Source organism: Gymnogyps californianus, chromosome 1 (assembly GCF_018139145.2).
Source record: "Gymnogyps californianus isolate 813 chromosome 1, ASM1813914v2, whole genome shotgun sequence".
NCBI lineage: Eukaryota > Metazoa > Chordata > Aves > Accipitriformes > Cathartidae > Gymnogyps > Gymnogyps californianus.
In genome coordinates this window covers 202,230,102-202,255,192 of record NC_059471.1, presented here as the reverse complement: position 1 = coordinate 202,255,192, position 25,091 = coordinate 202,230,102, and the positions used below count along the sequence as shown (strand labels likewise).

The window sequence follows — 25,091 nt, the reverse complement described above, 5'->3', positions numbered from 1 at the left end:
TTATCCAATGACAAGCTTTAAGAGAGCATACTGCATGTCTCCTAATTCTGTTTTGAGAGCAAATTGCTGGTTTACTTCCTCCTTACAGAACCGTAGGATAGTCCTGGGTGGAAGGGACCTCAGGAGGTCTCTAGTCCAGCCTCCTATTTGAGAGGTAACATGGGGAACCTGCTTGTACCTACAGTTTATCACAGATTATTCAGTGCAAGTCTCACAGTTGAATTCATGGGTCCCCCAAGAAAGACTAAGCAGCTGATAAGTGTTTGTGCAGCAAAGAACAAGGTTTGAAGACCTTGGCATTGAAAGTCCTTAAAATTTTTAGACTCCTGAGGTTGTGAGCATCTTCTTAATGGTTCAGCAGTTGCAGGGCCTTTCTTCTTGCTCTCCTAAAACAAAGTTCAGCTTCTGTGCATAGCCTTTGAGCGAAGGTTACCCCCTGCCTGACTAGGTGCCCACAGCACTCACCTGCCTGCCTCAGCCATAGGGGATGACCTGGATACAGATATCTGGGCCATAGGAGCACCTCTGTAATTTAGCCATTGTGTGACTATCCAAACACACTATTTCTGTGTCTAAATCCAGAGCTTTAGCCCACTTGGATTTTTATAGTTTCCTCCTACAGCTCTTCCTTAAAGAAAGGAAGTTTAAGCAAATATCAAGCTTCAAGAGTAATTTTATATGGCTAATTAGGGTGCAAGATTAGCAGTCTTTCATGTTGAGCCCCTGTACCTGCATTGCTGGAGATCTCGGCTCCTTTGTAAGCATGGGAAAGAGTATCTCTCTCTGCAGCCTCTGTGATATATAGGGCATAAGTCTTCAGCTGTCTCTCTCGCATCAAAGTCTTTGGTCATAGTGTTAATAGAATAGGATCCTGATTTACTATATAGCATTGATAACTTAGTTGACATCCTTGATGCTCATAGCAATAAAGATGTTATTTGTCCAACAACCCAACACAGGGAAAGTGAATATAGATCACCTGCTCCCTGGGCACAGATTTTAGCTGTTAGATATACAAGTTTTCACTGAACTTTGTTCTTACTGCAAAACGCTTCCAGGGTACCTCCGAGATTCATCAGCTCGCAGGTGCATCTGGAAAAAGTGAAAAAAAATTACATAATGCCAAGTTATGTAAACCTGAAAAAACTAACAGTGAATTTATTAAACAACACCAGGAGTTATTTAAGAACCAAGTGCAGGAGGAATTGTGCAACAGAAAATAGGATTTTTTTTTTCTGCTTCTGCATTCTGTATCTTCCCATTTTTTTTCTCAGTTTGGGTACCCCCTATGTTTGCTGTTTCTGCATTTCTCGTGTTTTCCTCCCTCAGTTCCCCTGCTATACCTCATTTACCTTTTCTGATTCTATGGGAGTCAATTTTGCCAAGCAGGCTTTCTCTGCCTACTGCATTTTATGATCATTTGCATGCAGAACGCAATCTATATGAATTAACTAGATCCTAAATATATATCAAATCCAACATGAGTTTTCAGGTTTGCAAAATTACATCCCTGCCTCTGCTGATCCATCTGTGAGTAGGTACCATATGTCAGTTACTTTATCAGCAAGCTTCAGGGGGATCCATTAGAGAGAGTCCGCAGCATAATTAGAAAAAAGAACATTTGTTTTCCCAGCTGCCCTGTTTTCATCCTTCCTCTTCAAATGTTCTGCTGATTTCAATTAAGCTCACCATAGATGCGCCAGCCTGGTGAACCTGGGGAACTAATTGCTTTAAAACTTAGTATCTTGCTTGCAAGGTGGATTTTCTTCAGTTGGTTCAGCTGTAATCCCAAACTCCTCAAGGGATGCTGTCACGAAATACTGCCTTGCCGTGAGGCAGCTCTGTAGTCCGCAGGCGAGACAGCACTGTCACGTAAGAGTGAGCAGCTGAACCTCAGCAAACCCCAGCACTGGGGACGCGCCCTTTGGGAAGGACCTTGACCGGCATGCCGGTGGCCACAGCTCCACCTCCAACCCCACTGGCATCCACCTGGCTGCCCGACAGGACATGAGGGCAGAAGCAAATCCCCATCCAGCTCTTGAACCACGTTGTATTGGCGATGTCCCGGGCTGACTGTCCTCCCCAGCCAGGAGTGACCCAGGGTATCACAGGACCCGGAGCAGGGCTGCCCAGCGGTTCCTTCTGCCTCTGCCCAGGCTGGTCACCCCCGCAGCGGTTCCCGTTTCCCAGCCTGCTTGGGGAGAGGCAGCGGATGCCACGCAGACATCCTGCCAGGGCACGGGGCTCTGCGTTCACCTCCAGGATTAATATTTATCAGCTGGTTTTCTCTCTTCCTCTCGTCCAAGGAGACAAGCCTGTGCAGAAAACATTTTATTTCATTAGGGAGTTCTTTTGTTTTGGTCTGTCTTTTTGACCTTGTTTGTAGAGGTCACTATTTACAGTAGAGAAAGCAAGGGCAAAATGTGCATCTGCATTAGGAGCACAAAGTGGTGAGGTTCACAGAGCTCATCTCGCAACCTTGGCTGGTCTAAAACAAGCTCTGCTGCCTCCTCGGATGAATTTATCCTTAATATGGCGAGTGCAGTTGTGACAGAGAAGCAGACTTCTTGCCCTCAGGCTTGCCATGCTCTGGTGGACACCTCGGTGCCAGCTCACAGGGTATCTAGGAGATCGTCCCGAGCCATCATGCCCCATTCAGCTCTCCACGGGAAATCCCAGCAGAGCTTGAAAGACGGTCTGGGGGATCAGCTGTGTCCACACAAGCTGGAAAGAACTAATGACATGTGTAACCAGACGAGACTGCACCGTGGTGGCAACGGCGTGTCTCTGCCCACCGACCTCCCCCTACATGGTAGGAGGCCACCTTCATCTGTCCAGGGCCTCTCCCAGCAAGGGCGCAGCAGCGTGCAGCGAAGGCTAAGTGCAGCCGTGTCAGGAGCATGCTGCTGATAGCTGCTCTTGCTTCCTCTGAAGGGCTTAGCCTCCAGCTAAGTTGGAGGTGAAGTAGGTGTTGAGGAGGGTGAAGAGAGTTAAGTCTGGTGGAACGGGATGAGTAGCAGGGGTACCGGGCAGCTGTGCTGCCCAGCTGGAGCATCCCTCCTGGAGGGACTCAAACCATTAACCTCACCAGTTGTTCTGGCCTCCTCCTGCTTTTTCTTCGGTGAGATAGCAGCACCCCAACAAGCAAAAGCACACTGTGTAGCCAAATTTGTAATGCTTAGTGCTTAAAATTCGCCTGTCTGTCCACAAGCCATTCTTGTTTGGAAGCAGTTTACCCTGTGTGTTCCCCCAGCTCTGGTGCATTAAAACATCCTCTGCTTTTCCCTGCTTCTCTCCTGCATCTGTTTTTCTGTCTGGTGCAGTTTGCACATTCCACCAGCTCTAGCATCCGTGACGTATTTTAGAGCAATTTCAGGTTCAGCGTTGCTTTCCCAGGTCAGACTCTTACTGGAGAAAATCCCACAGGAAGATGTGCCTTTATGTATTGTGATCTCTAGAGAGCTTAGCAATGCAACACATACACAGTGCCAGGAGTGCCTTGTTTTATTTAATTAAAGTAGATGGGGTTTAGCTGCCAATATGCAAGTTTTGTTCTTTTTCACTTCTTAGCGTAATTACCTAACTATGGAGATCCACAAGGAAATAAGGGAGGAACAGTTATTTAGCCAAAGGGAGTCAATAGCTGCAACTGATTAATAAGTCATGGGTGCTTACTAGCTACTTGATTTTCATGTAATTCCTGCAAGGACGTTAGAAATACTGAACAAAGGTTAACTTCATGGGATCTAACTGTTTAAAACTGGAGTAAGGATTGCAAGAGACATCCTCCAGAAAACACCAGTGTGTACTAATGAGGCAACGCCAGATTTCAGCTTATTTCTAGAACAGACACATTGTGGTTACTCGCTGCTTGTCCCAGGTTGCCGGAGCAGCTCTCACCAGGCGAAGCAGAGCAGGATGCCTCGCTCCCCTGTGCTCTCAGTTGAGTTTCCTCACGCAATTTACAGCTGGATTACGTGGAGCCAGTGGAAATCAAATATTTATAAAATCATATTTAACTCATTAACTCGTGTTTCAGTTGAGAATTTTGGGACCAAACAGTAACTCTGACCTTGAAGAGGTTTGTCAATGCCTGGCAACTTAATGCTGTGGGCCAGCAATAAGAGCAGTCAGTCATAAGCAACTGAATTTCATCAGGGTGGTGTGTAAATACAATTAAAACTTCAGAGAGCTCAAATAAACATCAGACCCTTGATGAGTTAGTTCAGCTGGATGCAGCAAGAGACGTTAGCAAAGCTGATGTTGCTGTGTAGCATCAGAGGTTTGCCTGCTGTTGAGCAAAGGGTTTGTGGACTTGGCATGGGGTAAGGTGGTCCGAGGCTCCACACTGGGTTTCTGCCGGTGTGTACCGCGTAAGTGAAGGCATGTGCTACTGTGCAGAGGCTGAGACCTCAGCGAGACCCTCATTTAACATTAGCCTGGGTTTTATACACAATGTCTTCCACTGGGGTGTTCTTAGAAGCGATGCTCAGTGTGGGTGTCACTCAGAGTCTCTGCCAAGGACAAGGGTCCACCAGGAGAAGCACTTTTTTGAAGCCAAGCATACTGTATGGTGAGCTGTTCTGAGAAAGGAAAGGGTATTTCATGGGGGTGTGATACCTGTGCCCTGATCTTTATGGCTTAAATGAGCTGGGAGCCTCTCCTGGTGTTTCAGAATAACTTCTCTTCATCTCACCTTTTGCATTTCTGTATTCCTCATTCCTGCTGTAGGCCATTGACGCCCACACATGCCTGCCTACTGGTCTCTGGGATTTCATCTCTCCCAGTGGGGTGATGGCAGCATTGATGTTTTAAAGAAAACTGTCGATCGCATGCACTACTATGATATCCTATATGTAAGTATGAATTTTTCACTGTGTATGCTAATTTTACAATTTAAAGTGAGATGAATAAAGTTATAATAGAGGAAAAGTGATTATCCTACAAAGAGAATTGTAGAATAGAAGGATGTTCATAATCTTATGTAGTGGTTTTGTATGTAATATCTTTATAATGCTTAAAAGAACATTTAAAGTGGGCTTTGAACATGAGGTTTAAGTGCTGCTCTTGGCTACATAGCAGGTAATTCTGGTGTGGATTTACTGTTATGCAGTATGAGGTGCTAGCATTTTAAAAATAAATTATGGCGTTTCTGATGCATATCACTGCCAAACAGTTGCTAAACTAGGACTTCTACATTTCCATTTTGTCCGGTGTTACCATGTAAATTTATAGGAGCTGAATTTGGCCTGACAATTATTTACAATTATTATAGCCAATCTCTTTGGTTTCATTTCATACGTTAGTTACCTTTTAGAAATGCATATGCATACATTCTGATTTTCTGTATCAAATACTTCAATCATAGATTCATAGAATGGTTTGGGTTGGAAGGGACCTTTAAAGATCATCTAGTCCAACCCCTCTGCAATGAGCAGGGACAGCTCCGACTAGATCAGGTTGCTCAAAGCCCTGTCCAACCTGACCTTGAATGTTTCCAGGGACGGGGCATCAACAACCTCTCTGGGCAACCTGTGCCAGTGTTTCACCACCCTCATCGTAAAAAATTTCTTCCTTATATCTAGGCTAAATCTACCCTCTTTTAGTTTAAAACCATTACCCCTTGTCCTGTTGCAACAGGCCCTACTAAAAAGTTTGTCCCCATCTTTCTTATAAGCCCCCTTTAGGTACTGAAAGGTCACAATAAGGTCTTCTCGGAGCCTTCTCTTCCCCAGGCTGAACAACCCCAACTCTCTCAGCCTGTCCTCCTAGGAGAGGTGTTCCATCCCTCTGATCATTTTTGTGGCCCTCCTCTGGACCCGCTCCAACAGGTCCATGTCTTTCCTGTACTGAAGACTCCAGAGCTGGATGAAGTACTCATGTAATGTTTACTTTAAAAATGCTTAGGATGTCCAACATCTTGATATCGACTACATGGAACGTCGCCTGGACTTTAACTATGATAAAGTGAATTATGCAGGTCTGCCAGAGTACCTCCAACAGCTGAAGAAGGAAGGAATGCACAATGTTGTGATTCTGGTAAATTAATGATGTTGCTAATTATATGTTCCGTTTATAAGAACTATTTGCAGCACAGTGTTCATAGCAGTATCTAGGTGCTAACGTACGCATGCTATTGTAGCAGATTTTCCATTTTTGCCATTTGTTGAGAAGAGCTGAAGAACAATTTCTCACAGATTTCATATTTAAATGTATTGCATTTATCAGATATCTGTGTACCAGCACCATCTCTATACCATAACATTAATTCTCTTTCACTTTTTCCCACTCAGTTAGGAGAAATTTTGCCTCTGTCCAGGGCTGGGTTGAGACAGGATTGCTTTCATGCAATTCTTCTCCTGAAAATGAACAAATATATTTAATATGCACACAAAAATAGCTAAATAGTGGAAAAAATCTATTCATAATCACTCTGGAAAGCTAGTAACTACAATTCGTGTTGCCTATTTACTTTTTATCTAAATTAATATGAGAGATGTTTGTTTGCATGAAAATTTGCGGACAATGTATGTTGAGCCTGTAACCTCAGTTGACGTACGACCAAACGAATTAATTTGGGCAGAAGGGAAAATTGGAGTTTTCTATCTTCCCCCATCACTTTTTCCAACAAAGTTTGCTGCTTCTCTCCAGCAAGTCCCCATACACGTCCTTGTGCCAAAATTACTCTTTGTCACAATAGCTAAGTGAGTGCCAATGGTGGCAAGGAAATTGGAGACCAATTACATTGAAATTTAAATAAAAAATTAAATAAGAAATAAAATAAAAGTCCTTGATAGATGCATAAGATCTTGCTCTCCAGGGCCCTCCAGCAGCGCAGTAATAGGAGGGCTGCACTCCCCAGCACGGGCTGGGACAGTCGCACCGCCTGGGAAGGATCGGGGTGGGAAGGCTCAGGAGTGCCGAGACCCAGAGCAGGGCACGCAGGGTGCGAAGCGTCGCCGCAGAGAAGAGAGGCATAATTTGTTCTCCATAACCACTAGGGACAGGATAAGAAGAAAAGTGCTTTAAATTGCAGCAGAAAAGATTTAAGGTAGACATTAGGATCAAGCTGCCTGTCTGCAAGGCAAGCCGAGCAGGGAGCTGGCTGCCCGGCGCCAGGGGTCCCCCCCCAAGCGGGTGTTGCGAACAGATCCGACAGATGCATCAGGGACGGCTCAAGCTGAGCCGACCCACAGGGGAAGGACGAGGAGACAATCCCACAGAGTCCCTCTCAGGATTTTTTGCTGTAATTGCAGTCTTCTATTTTCCAGCCTAAATGGAAGTAAAGGTGTAATGGTCAGCTTACACCTTTCATTTGAGTGCTACTATTCTTATTTACCTCAAACTGCCAGTCTCTCATCCTTCTACTTTCTTTCTTGATATACTTATTCAAACAAGCGCATTCTCCCTCAGCCTTTTTTGCTAGGCTAAACAAACTGAAGTATTTTATTCTCTTTTTATCGGGTGAGGTCTTCAGATCTCATTGTCGTAGCTCTCCCCCACGTGTGCCCCAGTTTGAATGCATTTGCCTCTGTAGCAGATAGATAACTGATTTCACAGCGCTCCAGATGATGCCCCCACAGTGTTTGGAGAATGGCAGAAATATTCCCTTCTTTCTGCTAAAAAATGTCTTGTATGACAAAGCCCTGCATCACATTTACCTACATTATACTGGTGGTTCATACTTGTACGGAGGCCAATTAATCCAGCTGAATCATAATGGACAAGCCACTGATGTTTGGGCCCTAAGTTGATCCAGTCCTTTTAAAATAAGAAGGGCCACGTTCCTCATCTTGCCATGGGGGTCCTGTCAAAGCCTTGTGGGAAGAGAGACTGAACAGCAGAGTCCTAAATCGTGGGACAGTTCCTCTGTCACTTGTGGTGGTGTATCAGATGTTTACTGGAGTCAAGATAACCGAGAGCTACTGCAGTTTCCTCATCTAAAAATCACATTATCTTGTCAAATAGATAGATTAAGTCAGAAGTGCCTTCCTGTCCTTATTTTTTCCTCCACAATTTGTTGTAAAGTTTAGCATATGACTGAGGATGGACTAGTCAGCACCACAGATACCCATTTCAGTGTTTTCTTTTTAAAATACAGTTATGAGGTTTGCTGTTCTTCAGTCTGATGGGGTTTTTTTGGTAGTTTCATTAAAAATACCTGTTCTGTATTTATTATTGGCCTAATCTTCACTTTGTTGCACCATAATTGCATTCACTGCTAGGAATCTCAAACAAAACCACACAGGCCAAGTGATCAATTACATATTGATAATGGAAATAGCAGCCTATACGGTGAGCGCTGTTTGCCAGCAATTTGTCCTCAAAGATACATTCCCATGAAGGTCCTAGTTCTTCTGCAGCTGTGAATCACGAGAAGCTCCAGGGTGCAGCAGCGAAAACAGTTTCCATCAGTGGAGGTCCAAGGCATGGAGTTTAAACAGTAACAGATTACTAAGTCACTCTGAGAGAGAGCAACTTCAAGACAAAAATAGTCCAGAATTAACTGGATACATCATTGCAAATAACTAACCAAGCAGTAAGTGAGCACATGTGCTGTCAGGACTGAATGCTCTTTCCAACTATTAGGCAGTTTAGGCTCCCTGTATCCTCAGTACTGCTCTAAAAATTATCTAATCTCTTAGAGCTGTAACATTAAATACCACCTGCCTATTTATTGGTTTATCTCAAAAAAGTTCATGAGACATGAATATATCAGCAAAATACCATGAGTTTGGGGTAGCTCTTCCCATGCACGCTCTTGCCCTTCAGTAAATACATGGTAGTCACCTCTTTTTCATCAAAGTTAGGATGCCTCCAGCTGTTTTGCACTTGCTGCTGGGTAAGAAGCTACAGGCAGGCAGTCACAGTTTAGTGGGTGAGCTATGTTTTCTTCTTACTTGTGAGTTGAGCTTCAACAACATTTTTAAAGTCCTTTCAGTTTCTCAGATGGCGCATGCTAGAGCAGCATAAGGCACTGTTGCTATATAAATCTAAATTCAGCTGTTAGGCAGATGCAAGGAATATAACAATTCTTAATTCATGCAATGAGCTAATGGGAATCCAGATAGGAAGCCCTTCTTTCCTCCTTCCACTAACCTGTAACTAAGGACTGTCTTCTGCTCTAGTTCTTCAGATAAGCTTGTGAAAAAGAACAAAAGCTGATCCAGTTTGCCCTTCATTTTTTAAAAGCTAATGGGAAGTATAGGTTACACTAGTAGTGAAGTTTTCTATTTTCACTTTATTACAGTTGCTGATATTTCTGTCAAACTCTGACTGTTAGCATTCTTTAGTGATGTAAAGCATTCCCATAAGTTGAGTCAGGAGCTGGAACAGTATAAAGGGTTTCATTCCCAAGTGACAGCAAAGCCATGCTAACTGCAATCAAGGGAGGTGTAATCCAGTTTGATACTGAAAGAACAATTTTCTATTTAGATTCCCTTTGGGTAGTGACAGTAATGAGTGAGTTCCCCGAGTGTAGCAGATTGTTGCCTCCCTCATGATGATTTCAGGAAATGGGCTCCAACTGCAGTCCCCCCCAGTGGGGGAGATGGCTGCAGTCCTCCTCATCTCAGACCACTATGGTCACAAGCTAAGTGCAGATCCTGACAGCCAGCAGTATTAACATCAGCAACCTGCCTGAGGACGGGACCCTGAACTCGGTTGTGCCACCACCGCTGGGGTGGCTTGGTGCCTCACCAGCAGGAAGTCCAGTCCCCACGCTTGCATCCAATGCTGAGAGCCCTCCATGCCTATGGTCACCTTGATAGTAGCATGGCCCCATTACTGGAGTCTCTAAATGCAGTCCTTCGGCACTTCTCTCTCCTGATCTCTTTCACAGGTCACCTCCATTTCAGGGAAATTTTGTCTAACAGTGTCAGTACTTGGTCATCATTATTGCGCTGAATAATGTGCATGCTTCAGCTGAGTCAGAACAAAGATATTCTTTAGAAACAAAGAAAGAAGTTCTAAAAGTAACAACGACTACAATGTAAAATGATAAACATTATTACTGAAGAGGAGCTTTAATGAAAGACTTGTATAGCTTCCATTAAATCACACTAAAAATAGAAACAGCTAGGAATGACATGAGTGACAAATCACTTAAAAGTCAATAGCAACATGCTCATGATTCAAAATAATGCTTGATAGCTTTAACATTTTGAAGTCCAGCTCTATGAGCTGTAGAGGCTAAAATTTCCAGAGATGAGTTTTTATGGATGTGCATCAAAACCTATGTTTGGGGCCACAGGTGGAAGTGCATCAGTCTGGATAAGTGCTGGGTGCCCCCAGGTCTCAGGACAGTCAGTTGGAGTTAAGGATGCTCAGCACCTCCTCTCCAAGAGCTGCTAAAAAGACGAGTCAGGGGAGATTTAATAGACATGAACTTCCTCCCCACAAACAACCCATGAATGCACGGGAGGGTTTTGTTCTCTTTAGGACGATACTAAGCCTGCATAATATATGAGATCTATGCACTGGAATAACCTTTCAGCTGAAGGAAACCAGAAGTTTGGATTAGGAGTCACTAATTAAGCTGACTTCTTCCAGCCTTCAAGTCCCTTGAGAGACATCTTTTCCACAATTATAAGATAATTATTGCAGATGGACAGTTTTCTCTTTTCCAAAGCTGAACTATTGAACAAGTTAAAAATGTAATGGACACTTATACTCTTTATGGATGTGACACTGGAGCTAGATAGTTAAAGTTGAACAGAATTTTGCACTTAAGGTAGGGGTTTAGCAGGGGCTTTTGTTTTTGAGGCATGGAAGAATATACTTTCCTCACTAGGGCTATAGCTATCAGAGGGCTTACAAGTAAATCAGGCAATTAATTTAGGTATTAAAATGAGCTTTAAAACATGCCTTTAAAGAAATTTACCATTTGGGATCAGATAGTTTTTGTTCTTAAGCAGTTTATTAGTTAGACTTCTGTCACATTTTAATTAAAGTTCACTTAAATTATTGCACAAGCTATAAGTGAATGGAAGAATTGTTTCAGTGGTGTTTTTCTCCATTGTGTTTCATAACTGAAAGGTTTTGCGTTAAACAGAACCTGAGGGAATAACATTTTCTAAGAGAAAAGTAAAGAATTCCCTTCTAAAATGGCTGCAATCGTCCTCTCTTCTAAATAACAGAAAGCAGATAGCTGCTCCCAATTAGGGACATATTGCAAAGTGCACTTACCTCCTTTTAGTCCCAGTTGACAGCTGATCAGAGTTGAATAGTATGTCTTCATTCACTGGCATCTCAAAATATTCCTAACTTTATTACTTACTGGCATGGTGGGCCACCATCTTCTGCAGGAGCAGGTTAGGCTCCCTTTCGATGAGCTTGGTGGCTACTGGTGGCCATCTTGAGGCAGAGAAGCTGGTGATGTCAATGTCACTGGCAGCAATGGGAGGTGGTGACTACCCCAAGCAGTGAAGGGGCAGCAAGGACGAGCTGTGGGGTGTAAAATGCTGTGGTCTTCACTCCTGGGGAGAACAGAGATGTACGGCCCCGCAGGCGTGCATGAGTTGGGTTATTCTGCACCAGACTGGCATAAAAGACCCTTGTCTGACATTGGATCTGAAGGGAGGGCTAACGAGGTCCTTTTCAGGTTGGATGTGTCCCAACTTCAAGCCCCTTGAGAAGTTTCAGTTTTACCAGCATTGAGCTGCTGATGCTGAGGCAGCTGGAATGAGGATTGCCTTGGAGGAAAACCAGAGGTGTCCAAGTGTGGGAATGCCCAGCATGGCACCCCACTCTGCCAAGCAGAGACCTTGGCAGGGGGGAAAGTAAAATCTAGTGCCTCTCTCAAATCATTTGAACATAGAATGTCTCATAAAAAATAAACATAAGGGTATTTAATAATTTCACATCACTTTTGCTTCATACAAGAAATACTCATGACATATCTTTAATGACTTTTCCTAAATTATTATGTGCTCTCAACTCTTCTTAAATTTTAATGCTGTTTTCTTCCAATATTCTTGCAATCTGCATTAAGAATGTAATCCAAATTTTTCTAAAATATACAAATAGAAAAGTAATTGCTACCTTTGGGATTTCGATAATGGAAGTGTAATCACTGTTTTCAGGACCCTTTCATAACTAAGGACGAAGAACTGGGCACTTACAGGCCTTATGATCTTGGAGAGGAAACGGGAGTCTGGGTGAACAATTCCGATGGTATAACTCCTGCTGTTGGAAAGGTTGGCTTATTAAATTCTCTCATGCATTTGGTCTAGTGCTGCTTTAAAGTGATGGAGCACCTGTATAACAGAAATGGGAAGATAACCAGGCGTTATACCTGTGAACTCTAGGCCTGGCCCCCCAGAGACTCAGTGTTTCCTGACTACACCAACCCCAGGACAGTTGAGTGGTGGACCCAGATGTGTCTGGAGTTTAAGGATGTCCTTGACTACGATGGGATCTGGATTGTATGTCTCATTATATTTGCCCTCCCTTCTTTTAAAAAAAGAAAATGAGACTTTTGACATGTGTCTTACTGTCTTTATTAAAGGATATGAATGAACCGTCTGATTTCTTAAAAGGCCAGTATCCTGGATGTGCTGTTAATGATATCAATAACCCTCCTTACATTCCTAGTACGTGTATTTGGTTTGCGTGACAAGGTTTTGGTAGCAGAGGGGCTACAGGGGTGGCTTCTGTGAGAAGCTGCTAGAAGCTTCCCCTATGTTTGATAGAGCCAGTGCCAGCTGGCTCCAAGGCGGACCCGCTGCTGGCCAGGGCTAAGCCAGTCAGTGACGGTGGTAGCGCCTCTGCGATAGCATATTTAAGAAAGGGAAAAAAAAGCTGTGCAACAGCAATTGCAGCTGGGAGAGAGGAGTCAGAATATGTGTGAGAAACAACTCTGCAGACTGGAAGGTCAGTGAAGGAGGGGAAGGAGGTGCGCCAGGCGCCGGAGCAAAGATTCTCCTGCAGCCTGTGGTGAAGACCATGGTGAGGCAGGCTGTCCCCCTGCAGCCCATGGAGGTTAACGGTGGAGCAGATATCCACCTGCAGCCCGTGGAGGACCTCACGCCGGAGCAGGTGGATGCCCGAAGGACACTGTGACCCCGTGGGAAGCCCGCACTGGAGCAAGCTCCTGGCAGGACCTGTAGACTTGTGGAGAGAGAGGAGCCCACGCTGAAGCAGGTTTGCTGGCAGGACTTGTGACCCTGCGAGGGATCCATGCTGGAGCAGTCTGTTCCTGAAGGACTGCACCCAGTGGAATGGATCCATGCTGGAGCAGTTTGTGAAGAACTGCAGCCAATGGGAAGGATTCACATTGGAGAAGTTCGTGAAGAACTGCAGCCTGTGAGAGGGACCCCACGCTGGAGCAGGGGAGGAGTGTGAGGAGTCCTCCCCCTGAGGAGGAAGGAGTGGCAGAAACAGCGTGTGATGAACTGACCTCAACCCCCATTCCCCATCCCCCTGTGCCGCTGAGGGGGGAGGAGGTAGAGAACTCAGGAGCAAAATTAAGCCCAGGAAGAAGGGAGGGGTGGGGGAAGATGTTTTAAGATTTAGGTTTTGTTTCTCATTATCCTACTCTGATTTGATTGGTAATAAATTAAGCTAATTTCCACAAGTTGAGTCTGTTTTGCCTGTGGCGGTATTTGCTGAGTGATCTCCCTGTCCTTGTCTCAACCCATGAGCCTCTCATTATATTTTCTCTCCCCTGTCCAGCTGAGGAGGGGAGTGACAGAGCTGCTTTGGTGGGCATCTGGCGTCCAGCCAGGGTCAACCCATCACATGAAGTTTCCTTGACAATCTTTTTTTTTTTTTAATCCTGGATAGGCTATTTCTTAGAAAACAAATCCATCCTCTTATTTTCCATCTTTCCGTGCCTGTTCTGTGTGTTCAGTTACATATTTATTCAAGATTCCATCGGCTCAGCTTTGGTGGAGTATCAAACGTAAGCCACTTCCCTCTGTCACTGGGGCTGCCTTGTAAGAGGACTAGAAAAATTGCCTTTCCTGCCATTCTCTGAGCAACTGGTCTGCATCACAGAAAGGGCAAGATACCTATATACTGTAACTCAGCTACAGATTCATGGAAGGAGTAACCCTTCTGTTTTACCATCACCACTGCTAGTCCCAGGGATGGGCAGTCTCTGCCTTTTCCACAAACTATGACAAGGAAGATCTTCCTGATGCCTTAATTCAATATCTTTTATTTCTCTTAGGAAAAAAATTTTCATTGCCTTACTAGAAATGGGCTAAAAACAAGCTTAAAAATGCCCAAGCCTATGGGAGACTAATAGGAATGGGAACACCTCTTCCAGTAGCCAAGTTAATGACATGCTCATACTTCCCCAGGAAGCCATGAGTACTTACAATTAGTGCCAGTGATCCTGACAATTAATCCAGCCAACATTTCCGCAGGAAAGCCCGGCTGCCCAGGCAATGCTAATATGCAGCAGGAAGTTGATATACATAAATGAATTATTGACAGTGAAGTATTGGAAATGTCCCCTTTTTCCCTTCAGGCTGTTATACTGTCATATGAATTCTTCATTTTATTTATTAAATATAATTTCTTTTCACTCCGAATACAAGAGAAACATAAACAACAGAAGCATGACAAAATATTATAAAAAGATTGTAAATTATTGAAACCGGAAGCAGAGCTTTAATTATGATTTTGGTGTTTGCTCTCTTTGCGGGGAAACCACTGATTGTAACTGCTGTATATTGGCCCTGTGGGTCTTGTCATCGACCATAAGCCCAGGAACTGACGAGACATTTCCACCTTTGCCTTAAGTTACCTCCATTTTGTCAGCATTCAGAGCTGCAAAAGAAGGTGTGAGACTTTGGGGAAGATGGCCAAAACAGAGGTCCCTTTACCCTCACAAATAAAGAACTGAGGGATGGACCCATGAAGAGGCTTCTGAGGCATGAAGCTGAGCTTTGTGACAACTAGCATTGAAGTCTGAGCTGTAATAGAGGAGTCAGAGACCTAGATATCTACGTGACATGTAAGGACAACAAAGGATGCTGAAGACAGGTGTGTTTTAAGCCCTGTTTCTCCCTCTGACTTGCTCTTTCTTGTGCATGTATGCACCTACTTCTGCTTGTGACTCAGTGTTGGTCTCCCTTCTGCAGACAGGAGCCTAAGGCATTTTTTCCAAGGTGTAGATCTGTTTTCAACCAGTGTTTAAGGGCTTTCTTTTATAATCCACTTTATGCCAACACTGTGCATGCCCTTGGCTGTCCAAGCCTTTGACTGGTGTAGGTGTGAGGTGGGACCTAAGCTGCTTAGTCCAACAAGACATTAGGACCTTCCTGGGGTTGGCAGGGTTCTGGGGGCTCACTGGTGTCTTAGGTGACTGAATCTGTGCAAGTCCCAGTCTCAGTGCCTCAGGCTTTTTGTCAATGTAGCCTTCAGCCTCCTTATTGAAATTATAACCACGATTACACGTAACCGTGGTTTGAACTTCTAAAAACAGATGTCCTTCAAATCAATTTTCTGTAAAACACTTTATACTGAAGATTAATATGCAATTGTAAAATAATCAGTATTACTGAGGCAGAATACAAAATATTCAGAATAAGAATGAAGCATGAAAATATGACTTGTGGCAGCATTTTCTTTCATATCCCACCTTAATTTTATGGGGCTAATAATTAAGTGCCACGGGGACATTAAGTGTGACTTTCCCCAGAACCTTAGTGTCTTCTTCAAAGCCATATCACTCAAAGTTACTTGGAAATTGCCTATAGATTAAGTTATTTCTGATGCAGATCAGCCCCACTGGAGTCTTTGTGTCTAAAGATCCAAAAACAAGGATTCCAGCTGTGGTGGCACATCAGAGCGGAGAGGCTAATGGGGTTTCAGGTACAGAGAGATGCACTTTGTAGTAATGAACTGCAAAGGTACAGTAAAGTGCGATTAGGCAGTGAGATTACTTGCTCATGGAGAAATATTTACAATAGTGCGTGCACCTAATTAAGCATGCAAAAGAAGAATATTTGAGAATCTACCTTCTTTCTTTTTTTGAGAGGATTTTATAACATTTTCAACTCCATCTCTAAAAATAAATACATTGTATAAGCCAAACATCTGAGCTGCCCAATTCCTCCTGAACTTCACATGGCATTTTCATGGAGGTTACCTGCAGAGGATGAGAATCACATTTTCCGCACCAAATGGGCTTTGCCAGCATGTCCTTAATATGGGATCAAAGACCAGGCAGCACCTGTGTAGCCAATTTGTGCCTCATATTGCTTCCCCTTGGCTCAGCTAAACCAGTGCTGTGCCAGCAACATCAGGGCTACCCCTGATTATTACTGAAGGCAAAAATCTACCGCTGCGTCCGCTGCCTGTGACCTGCTGATAGAAACAGTTACTGGAAAATCCATTGTGCTGGTTTTGGCTGGGATAGAGTTAATATTCTTCATAGTAGCTAGTATGGGGCTATGTTTTGCATTTGTGCTGAAAACAGTGTTGATAATTCAGGGATGTTTTCGTTATTGCTGAGCAGTGCTTACACAGAGGCAAGGCCTTTTCTGCTTCTCACACCACCCCACCAGCGAGGAGGCTGGGGGTGCACAAGCAGTTGGGAGGGGACACAGCCGGGACAGCTGACCCCAACTGACCAAAGGGATATTCCATACCATATGATGTCATGCTCAGCATATAAAGCTGGGGGAAGAAGAAGGAAGGGGAGACGTTCAGAGTGATGGCGTTTGTCTTCCCAAGTAACTGTTCTGCGTGGTGGAGCCCTGCTTTCCTGGAGAAGGGCTGAACACCTGCCTGCCGATGGGAAGTGGTGAATGAATTCCTTGTTTTGCTTTGCTTGTGTACATGGCTTTTGCTTTACCTATTAAACTGTCTTTATCTCAACCCACGAGTTTTCTCACTTTTCCAATTCTCTCCCCCATTGCACTGCGGGAGGACTGAGTGATCGGCTGCGTGGTGCTTAGTTGCCGGCTGTGGTTACACCACAGCATCCATCCGCATGTGAACATACCCATTATAATCTGTCCTTGCTCTCTTCTGTGCAGCATATCGGGCCACAGCAGATGACACCCTGTGGACTGCTGCACCTCATGCTTTTTCCTCCCCTGCACACATCCGACGCTCCCCACTCATCGCTCGCAATGCTGCTTGGGGCCGTGACATTAGTCCTGCTGTCTTTTAGCCCTAGATGCCTCAGGGGAAGAGAGGGGCCAGAGTTGAGCTTAAGTGTGAATTTTGCCATGATAGGGCAGAATTGTGTTGCCTACCTACATCTGCAGCTGAGTGATACGCAAACTGAGGTCTCATGATTTCACACAACCATGCAAGTTCCCTGGGCGTCTGAATTTCTGGGGTTTTTTTCTTGCAACATTTTTGCTCTTAAGTAAAATTTGTCACTATGTAAAAGAATATGTAGGTGTGTTCTTAATTCAGCAATGCAGAAATTTTCTTTCTGTCTGTTACTGAATATATGATATCTGTACAGATGTTTTGAATTATTGGACATAAAACTTGAAATTAATCAGCAGTGTTTACTCAGTCCTCTCACCCCCCTGAGGACACATGCCTGTCTGCAAGCAGGTATTCATGGCTACAGGCTAACCTCTAATCAGTGCAGGACTGGCACTTCTTCAGCTTTTCCTCTTCCCAAATCCTTTGGTGTTTTCACCCCTAAATGACTAAAAATATGAAGAGATTTGAATTGCGATGTATATAATTTTACAGTGTATTGTATCATTCTCAGGCATTTCTGCTCGTTCCCTGGCATAAAAGACATTGTGTCCTGACTCCAAGACTTACCTTGGAGAGCATTATAACACACATTCTCTCTTTGGCTGGTCACAGACAGCACCAACTTTCCAGTAAGTTTTCTCAGTATTTCGAAGCAGATTTCAGGTGATTGAAATACATTTTAAAAGCTTCTGATGTTACCTGGGAAATCTGTAATAGTATCTAATAAGAAACAGCCCCATGCTTCATTTTACTATTTATCGTTTAGTAAGAAGTTTCAAGAAAAGAGAATCTTGGAAGAAGAAACAGAATCTTTTCCAATTTTACTTTTCTTAGCTAAAATCAGGATCTACTTGTAGGGCCTAACTCTTCAGCTGCTGCTTTTATTTAACTAGAGCAAGATGTTCCTATCCTCTGTTAGAGCTGCTCACGTGCCACTGCTGCAGAAGCAGCCTTGTGTGGCGTCAGGGGAATTTTTCCATCCCTTCAGTACCGTGGCCCAAGCAGAGGAGTTTCTGTCACTGCCAGTGAAGGATCCGAACCGCGCAGCTCCCCCCACTGCTTCTGGAGCTGCCTCTGGTTCCCAGCAGGCAGCGGTTTGCATTTTGGCTTGGGGCTCAGTCGGTCCAGGAGGGCAGAGCTGCATTGCAGCACGGTTGCTGTTGGCTACTGTAAAACTCAACTTGCAGCTGGGAAGCACTCAAAACTACCTTACACAGGCAGACTGTTGCTGTGAAGCTGGAGTGACAGTGGAAAGCTAGCTGTTGGATTAAATGAAATGGGCAAATCATACCTTTTCCAGCAGAGATTGAGCTAAAACAAGGATAAGTTTAATACTGCAATGTAAGTGCCAAAGCAGGGGTCCTTGTGCTGGCTTATTTCAGTATTTAGCACTCATTTTCAGCAGTTGTATTGTGATAGCATCCAGAGGACATGGCTAAGTGAGCCTACTTACGGTGTTGATGCACTTGTATTTTATACGCCAAGCCTGGGGGAAGGGAAGCACTGGGTCAAAGCCAGAAGCAGTTTGCCAGCTCTTGTGGGCCTGGCTGAAGAGCAGTCCAGCTTTTGAGAGAAGGAGCAGAAAGCCTTCGAACCCTGGACCTCGCTGGCCACCCAGCCCAGCTAGGACACATGGGACTTAGCATAGGTTTTGGGCCCCTACTCTCCAATCTCAGCAAAGATCCTCCCATCACTGGTCTCTCCACCAGGATTTGTCCTCTGCATGCTGGGGTCCACATAACCATACGCTGTCTTGGCAACACTTTTCAAATAGAGACTTTGGATTTGCCTGTCTTCTTGAGCTGTTTTTTTAGTTTTATTCAAGCTCTGTTTCAGCAAAGCCGATATTGCCTGAGACAAACCCTGTGAATTTAGCAGGAAAAGCTCCATGTGCCCGCAAGTCTGCCCCAGCCCCTTCAGCGTGCACACTGTCCCGGCCGCGCTAACCCGGACCAGCACCTTTGGGACGGTTACTGCTGCACGGCTCCTTACAGCCTCCCCCAAGGCTGCGAACCTTCCCCATTCCTGCAGCACTTGCTTCCAGGGCTCCTTCTGGAAGAAACACATATTTTGCTCAGTCAAATGTAGGGAGTCCTTCAAGGCTGGAGAACACCACCAAAAGCATAAGCAGAGGCTGGATTCACTGCAAAGCTGGGAAACCTTGGTGAAGAATTTTTCATACATATTCATTTGGGTTTCTCAAACATTTCTTTTCAAGGCTGGTTGTATACCCTTTCTGCATTCACTCTTTACAAATAATATACTAAATTAAATTACTGACAGGAATATTGAGCAAACCAGCATCAATTGCAGGATATTGGCTGAAAACAAATGACAAGTTCATAATCGCATAAAAAACAATTCTAAGAATTATTCTAATGCAACCAGAGAATAGGAAATGTGTCATCTGACCTATGTTAAATGGCTTGAATTTGGATACATGAACTAGCAGCAATCAGCTTGTGCATAGCTTAATGCCAAGAGTTATTTGCACATGATATTCTGTAAATAATTTCAGTCAACAAATGCATTTGACAACATTAGAACCTGTTCAGCAATGGTTCACAATAGACTGAAATTTATTCAATAAATTACTTGTTGCAAATTGTTTATGCACCTCTGGGTCATAGTTGAGTTGATCCAACGTTGCCCTCATTAGCACCTGCATTTACAAGTGGAGCCAAAGACTTGCGCTGCACAGCCAGAGGAGAGGACTCATACTCAGGACATCCATGAATGGCTCCAAAATGCCATTTATACAAAGCCCATGAAGTCTTGTGCAGTTATTGGGCCCAGCAGTGCACCTACAACCCAGAACCAGCAGGTTCCGCATGGTTCAAGAACTGCACCTCTTGCTGCATATGGCCCGTAAGATTAGTATGGTTAGGCTTGCATGAAAGCTGTTGGGTTTTTTGCTTCAGAAACAAATGTTAAAGCATTTTAAAGGCTCTGTGCCATTACAGAACCAATACCGAATATTGGCCATTACGAATACAGATGAAAGAGTTCTTGATCAAATCTCATTAAGGAAAGGGAGAAGGAGGTGGATAGTGAACAACATGATTAATATTTCACGCTAGGATTTCCCAGAGAATCTAAGTTGTGTTGCCCACGTCATATTAAAGCAGAGCTGAATTTGAGTTCCTGCAATATATAATATTGCAATATGTAATTATGTACAGAGATTATCCTGTGTTGAGGAATTTTGTAACAGATTTGTTAATAAGGCATATTGCATATCCTTGATTTTCTGGTGGTGCAGCAAAATTATTTTCAAAAGGCAAGGAAAAATTCATTACACCACTAATTCTGTAATGAAACCTCATATATCAAACAAAGACAGGAAACCAGAGGAAATACTACAAGGATGGGGTGACATTTTGAATGATTACATTTTTGCTTTCTATATTGATTCTTTCTTTTTTTAAGGTGTTCAGATATTGTCTTGATTTTTTTTTTTTTTTTTTACTTTTAATTCCAGGACATTAGAACTTTATTTGTCAATACAAATCTCTAAATAAATCCTATATTGAAAAAAATACATATTATACTGTTTTTTAGGAACCTGTAGGACACTAAATTAAATGTACTAACACAGAAAGGGAATTATGTTTCAATTTTTCAGTTTGAGACACTGTTGAGAATAAACTAAACATGAATTATTTTTTAGGAAGACTGAAAATACCTGAAACAAATTTTTTTGTGGATCAGATAGATTTTAGTTTTTTATTTTGCCCACTGAGTAAAACTTCCCATTATTTGCAGTCTTGCAGCCACATTTTCACGTGACTCGGGACCACAATAATAATTGTTTCACAAATAACACCTCTTCAGATAAAATTGTGCCTGAAAGCTCAGGTTGATCACATGACTCTCTCAGTTACCGTTCGTATTTGTAATGATCTTGTTGCATTTCTTCACAGTGTTGCCCAGCAGGCAACTGGAAAGCGAGCATTTGTCTTGAGTTGGTCTACATTCGTCAGCAGTGGGAAGCATGGGGGTCACTGGCTGGGTGACAACTTCTCTCGGTGCAAGGATATGCACCAGTCAATCATTGGAATCTTGGAATTCAACCTCTTCGGCATCTCCTACATAAGTCTGGTGTCCTTCAGGCAGTTGCTGGCTCATACACAATATCACTTTAAATTAACTCAAATGTTTTCTGAAATAAGCTACTTGAGACGGCCAGCAGTAACGGCCTCCACAGCATAAGGAACTGCAGATTAAAAAAAGCTAAATGTCATCAATCTTGGCTGGCTGAAGAGAAACAAAAATAGCACTGCTAGATTCAGATTAAATCACTGCATGCCATCCAAAACTGATCTTTTTATATTATGTATTCTATCATTGAGGTCCCTCCATATATTTCTGGTTTTGCAAGCTGGGCTGGAGAATTTGTAGAATTATTGAAACACGATCAGATCTTCCACAGTGATGTTAATGCCCTAGGAGCCAGTACAATCTCAGTCCCAGAAAAATTCGTATCATTATGGAGCATTCTTATAAAGTCATCAGAAATAGGTATCTCTTTCCAAAAATTATTTTTATTAACAAACTTCTGTAGTTTCTCATTTTTGGGCCTCAGTCACAATCACAAACACTTATCCAATGATTTTATTTTTTCTTTAGATCGGTGCTGATATCTGTGGGCTTAACTATAACACTACCTATGAACGCTGCTTGCGCTGGATGCAGCTTGGCTTTTTCTATCCATTTTCCTGAAACCACAATGCAGAGGGAAATAGCGTAAGTAAACGAAGTTACACAGAGCTGTAGTCTATGATTACAGTAACGATGACAGTGATTTGTATTACTTTCTCAGAAATTAACCTGCCATTCTCGGGTAAACTGGAGTGGCGGGTGAAAAGGAGTGCTGCACTGAGAGCAGGAATTAGACAGTCAAGTGTAAATTTTTCCCATCAATAATGTAAAGATGACATAGAAACGCTGAAAAATATGTAGTATCTAACATCCGGAAGCCATGCAGAAATGTGTACCGCGTACTTTGAATGACAGAAAATGGTCTTCCCACGCTGTTGGTAAGATTCATCCCTTCCATCTTTTACCTTCTGAAGCCCAGTTTCATTTAAGAGCCAGTGAGTGTCAGCACATCTTCCTACTCCCTTGTTTACTTCAATTTTTGTTTCAGTACTTCTGTAACTATAATAGGTATTGCAGGAAGGGGAAAGAGGGCACTATACACCATCCTTGCTGTTTAAAAGCAAGTTTCAAATGCCACAGTTAGTTAGAAACTCCAGACAAACACGTGAGAACTCCAAGGAGTGCCAGTAATAGCAACAGCATTATCAGCCAAGAAGCAACAAAGACTAAAAAAGGCCAATGCGCCCATGAGAAGGATGAAAAAGTGCAGTCTCAGCCCAGACCCATGCCCTGGCTTGGACTTATTGTAAAGTCCTTTCAAGACTTGTTGCAGATGATAGAAAGAAGTATCAGGTTGTTTCTAACTATGAACAGTTTGAAGGTCTTGCAGCCTTTGTAAGTACACTGTGGTTATCTGCAGCCACGATGAAATGGTTCTGCTAGTTTGTCGTGGTTTAACCCCAGCCAGCAGCTAAGCACCACGCAGCCGCTCCCCCCTTCCCCCTCCCAGTGGGGTGGGGAGAAGGATCAGGGAAAAAAAAGTAAAACTTGTGGATTGAGATAAGAACAGTTTAATAAAGAAAGTAAAATAAAATATAATACTAATAAAAATATATTAGTAATAATAATAATAATAGTAATGAAAAGGAATATAACAAAAAAAAAGAGAGAAATAAAACCCAAGAAAAGTGATGCGCAACGCAATTGCTCACCACCCGCTGACCGATGCCCAAGCAGCGCTCCGCCCCTCCCGGCCAACTCCCCCCAGTTTATATACTGGGCATGACATTCTATGGTATGGAATACCCCTTTGGCTAGTTCAGGTCAGCTGCCCTGGCTGTGCTCCCTCCCAGCTCCTTGCACACCTGCTTGCTGGCAGAGCATGGGAAACTGAAAAGTCCTTGGCTTAGGATAAGCGCTACTCAGCAACAACTAAAAACATCAGTGTGTTATCAACATTATTCTCACACTAAATCCAAAACACAGCACTACACCAGCTACTAAGAAGAAAATTAACTCTATCCCAGCCAAAACCAGGAGATAGTTCAATAAGTGTCTTTTTCTTTTTTCTTCTGTAAACTGATCTTTGCAATGCTGGAGCTTAGGTTATTAGCTAACCTTCAGGTTTCTTTGAAGTTGCACCATCAAAATGTTGCAACATTTACACTCCCAGAAAGACCTCTGTCTCTGCATGAAAGTATGATGGACATTCAGCAACTGGGCAAATGCAGGAATAATAAGCTATAGTGCTGTCATTAAGAGGGTCAGGAATTACCCTGTAGATCCCTGAGATATGCTGAGATATTTCTCTCTAGGAGAACAAATATCTGTGAGGTGTTAGCTGCTGCTGTTGATAAATATTTTCTATTTACCTCTCCACTAAAATTAGAGGTACCTTATCTACATAAGTTTGCTTGGCCCTTTGAGCATGCAAACGGGGTCTGACCTGGGTGAGTAGGTATTAATCACATACGCACAATTTAATAAGCAGGAAAAGAGCAATGGGGCTACGTGACAGGAGCTGCAACTCAGTGTTGAGTGAATGACAGAAGTAACAAAAGATACATTTGGTTTTATTGGATTACTTAAATCCATTTAAAACATTGTGTTCACTGAAAGAAATGAACAAGGCATTTTGGGTGACTCAGCATCACCTAAGAACTCTGACTGTTTTTTTGTGAACTTGGGCAATATTTGTACAGTGTCAGAATACTGGTAAAAGTATAGTGCAATTTTTGAAATAATGGATGCTCTGGAGCTCAGAGCCAGCAGGGAATATTATCAGTGACTAATTCTGATGTAAACATAATAATGGAGAAATGTAACTTAAATATTGAGCTTAATTAATATTAAGTTAGTGTTAAAATAAAATCTTAAATATCCACTTTGCCTAATCCATTGGGGATTTCAAATGGTTTAATTAATACTTTTCTTGTCTGAAAAGCACTAGATAATATAAAAAGCTTTGTTACTTCTGTTCCTTTTATGTTTCATTATCCTTGGAATTCATCATACATTCTTCAATTTTAATGAGAAAACTGAGTATTATGGGAAAATTTTGTGAAGGAGGAAGGGAGCCGTGTGACTCGTTAGCTGGCTCAGTTTAGCGCTGGAGAAGGTCAGACAGAAAGAATTAGAGGAGATGTAACTCTTTCCCTTATCAGCACTGCCCCGGGCTGCGTGCTCCGCATCCCATCGCAGGGGAGAGTCAAGGTTGCCTTAAAGTAGATCAGAAGCAGCCAACGAGTGTAGACAGATTGCTTAAACCTGCCCTCTTGATGGGGGACCCAGTTTGCATGCCCTCTCTCCCAGGAGAGCATCGCTGGCAGCGAGGAGGCGAAGGGCACTGCTGATGCGTGGGTGTCCCCTCGGTCAGGGCATCCTAAAATGGTGGGCACAGGAGGAGAAATCAAGTTTGTTTGTATGGATGAAATGTTTTCCCACCACACGCAGTGACTTCGATCACTCCTGTTGGCTTCAGCAGGGCCATGACTTTATTCTTACTTTTAAATAGAATTGCCTTTATGTTCTTGGCCAACATAATTATGCTTTTGCCTTTGTTTTGCAGATTATCAGTCTTCCCTTTTTCCTGTGTTTCACCTTCTCTGTCCCAGAGGGCTTGCATCTCCAGGATAAATTAATTTCTAGAGACAGGGTGTCTGTTCCCAAGCACAGACATGAAAACCCAGCTCCCCTCCCGTCACGAGGCTGGGATGGTTGCAGACAGCTCACATACACCGTGGTGGGGCCTGATCTCTCTGAACTCACTGGAATTTTTCAAGTTGAAAAATTTTATAAAAATACTAGTT

General features: G+C 43.3%; 1 pseudogene; it reads left to right on the top strand.

Annotated features, from left to right (window-relative positions):
* Positions 1 to 4,748: 4,748 nt before the first annotated feature.
* The window catches only part of LOC127021909 (sucrase-isomaltase, intestinal-like), a 35,110-nt pseudogene continuing 14,767 nt past the window's right edge, over positions 4,749 to 25,091 (top strand).